The sequence below is a fragment of the Sinocyclocheilus anshuiensis genome, unplaced genomic scaffold (assembly GCF_001515605.1).
Source record: "Sinocyclocheilus anshuiensis isolate Anshui unplaced genomic scaffold, SAMN03320099.WGS_v1.1 scaffold1425, whole genome shotgun sequence".
In the NCBI taxonomy this organism is placed as follows: domain Eukaryota; kingdom Metazoa; phylum Chordata; class Actinopteri; order Cypriniformes; family Cyprinidae; genus Sinocyclocheilus; species Sinocyclocheilus anshuiensis.
This window is the reverse complement of record NW_015551044.1, coordinates 1,189,451-1,192,379: the sequence shown is the minus strand read 5'-3', so window position 1 is coordinate 1,192,379 and position 2,929 is coordinate 1,189,451.

Here is a 2,929-nt window from a genome sequence, read left to right as displayed (position 1 = left end):
ATGTATTTAAACAAGAATTTGTGTATTTATACACACATTTATTTATTTATTTGCATATTTATTTATTTGTGTATTTATTTATTTATTGTTTTTGCAGGTTTCGTCCTCCATACAGTAGAACAGCCGTAAACGATATCGATCCTGTTTAACCAATCCTGCATTGAGAGAGGTTAGGACCGCCTACCTTATTAACATACGGACACAGAAATACAGAAATAAATAAATGTAGAAATGTAGGAATGCATAAATAAATGTAAAAATAAATAAAAGAAATGCATAAGTTAATGTATAAATACATAAATAAATGTAGAAAAAAATGTAGTATAACACAAATGGTACACAAATAGCACAATTAAACATGACAGTTTTGACAAAATTATTTATTTATGCATTCATTCATTTATGCATATCTGCATTTATTTATTTATTTATTTAAGCATTTAATTCTTTATTTATTCATTTATTTATTCATTTATGTATTTCTGCATTTATTTATTCATTTATTTCAGCATTTAATTAATTATTTATTTATTTACTTATGTATTTCTACATTTATTTATGTATTTCTATATTTATTTCTTCATATATTTATTTATTCATTTATGTATTTCTACATTTATTTATTTATTTAATTCTGCATTTACGTATTTATTCGTTTATTTATTTATTTATACTTAAGTCATTTCTCGTCCTCCATAATTGACGAGACCATAGAGAGTCTTGACTTTTAGATAAAATTATGCACATCCTTCTGAAAACAATGTGCTCTTGTAAGTTTCTTGGCGTAAGACGAAATGTATTAGACAAGGTTTTAAAAGGGTGTAATCCAGCATGGAACGTCGTTGGGCTTCTAAACAGGCGGGTTTGTTTTAAGGCCTTTGGAAGTCTCTTTGAAAAACCAGCGGGATCTTTGTGTTTGGGTGCAACTGGGAGGGAAAGTCTGTGTACAAATCCCTGCATGTTTCCGTGTTATGTGTTCTGTTGTTTCCTTCCTCCAGAGGAGTTTGGAAGCATATGGACCAGTTCATTAGAACTAATGTGGCATAATAGTACGTTGCTCACGAGGCTTTTGCACAAAGCGCTGCAAGTGATAGCAAAGCAATCATTTCTAACAAGCTGCATTAGCATAGAATCAGCAGTGAGAATCCCAGCGGTGAGCAAGTCATGACTGCTTTCTACAAAAAAGATGCCTTCAGGAGGGTAAAAATATGAAGCAAGAAAGGTGTAGATCTTTCTTAGATCCACTCATCTCTGTTTCATTACCTCACTTGTCACAGTGGTCCCGCTATCTATCTCAGGTAATCTGAACGATGCAAACAAGGTATTGTAAGCTGTGATTTAATCAAACTAGGTTTGTCGCTTAAAAGGATTGTTCACCCCAAAACAAACTCACACTTATGACATCCCAAACCTGTATGCATTTATTTCTTCTGCCAAACACAAAATAATATATATTGTTTTCATCCATACAGTGAAAGTCAGTGGATTCCAGTGTAGTTTTTGACTCAATTGACTTTCACTGTATGAATGAAAACAGTTATTTAAAACCCAATAACAATGTGAGGACGAGTGAACTATCCCTTTAAATTAATGGAGGGTACATGGTTTGTAATAGGGCTGCAAAATTTATCAAAATAAAACCAAAATCATAATATGGCTAAGTGCACTTATCAAATCACAAAGGCTACGATGTAATTAAATAAATATATGCACTGCACATTTCAGAGTGAAGTATGGCACAGTGTTATTTTTTTTATTATTTTTTTACAAACGAGCAGCTTGTTTTTTTTTCCATCAAAATAAATGTTTGATGGTTTTACATTTGAAAGTGTAGAAATTAAGACAACCATAAGTATTACTTATTATTATTATTTTTATTATTATTTTATTGTTGTTGTTGTTGCTGTATTTTCTTAAATACTCACGTTTGTTTTATTTTACATATTGCAATAGTAATAACTGTTTTATTTAGTAATAATAATCATCATCATCAAGTATAATTATTTTATAGTCATATTAATATATAACAAAAATAATATAATATAATATAATATAATTGATATATACCAGATTGTTTAACCCTCAAAACATACACAGCTAACCTTAAAAAATAAATAAATACAAATAATAATAATATGTATTCCCTATCAAATTGCAGTTCGATAATTTCCCCAAAACATGCAGCCCTAGTTTAAGCATATCATACCAAAAGTTTATTGGTTATCATCATTTAGCAATAGTATAATTTAGCCAATAGTTTCTCAGGTGACAACACACAATTAATCTTTGCTCTCAGAACACGTCAGTAGTAAATTAGTACCTGCAAAATGATCATTTTTGTGCCGGCAAGATGCTCATGCTTCATTTTTGTTGTCTCATTTCCTCTAAAGTTACAGGAAGTGATGGAAGCCAGCCCGTTCACAATGCCCGAACCTCCCTCGCTTTTCTGACTGCTGTTAACTTGCTCTGACAGGGCTGCTTTGCTCTCTGTGCAGATCTCTAACTCCCCACTTCCTCATCCAAGCCTGAGCGCTTTTACAGCCACAAGGAACCTGTTCTTTTTGAATTGCCACAAGTGAATGATCAGCAGCATCGCACAGGCAGTGCAGGACTTTCCTGCGGTATGTCTGAGAAAAGAAAGGTGGTGATGAGTGATAGATTCACTCCATTATGTTCTGCTCTAGGTCGAGTGTGAGAATAGTCTGATATTATTCCTGCTCATCCTTAAAATAACCACGAGATCCCCACGGGAAACCACAGCACTGGATGGGAGACTGACAGAATGAAGAAGAAGAAGAAGAACTTCCAGACATACAGTAGTATACTGCATGGAACTAGAGAGAACTGCACTTTTATGTGTTGCATTATATTACTTCATCCAAACAAAATCGTATACATTTGACCCAAGTGACAGCTTCTCAAGGAAATG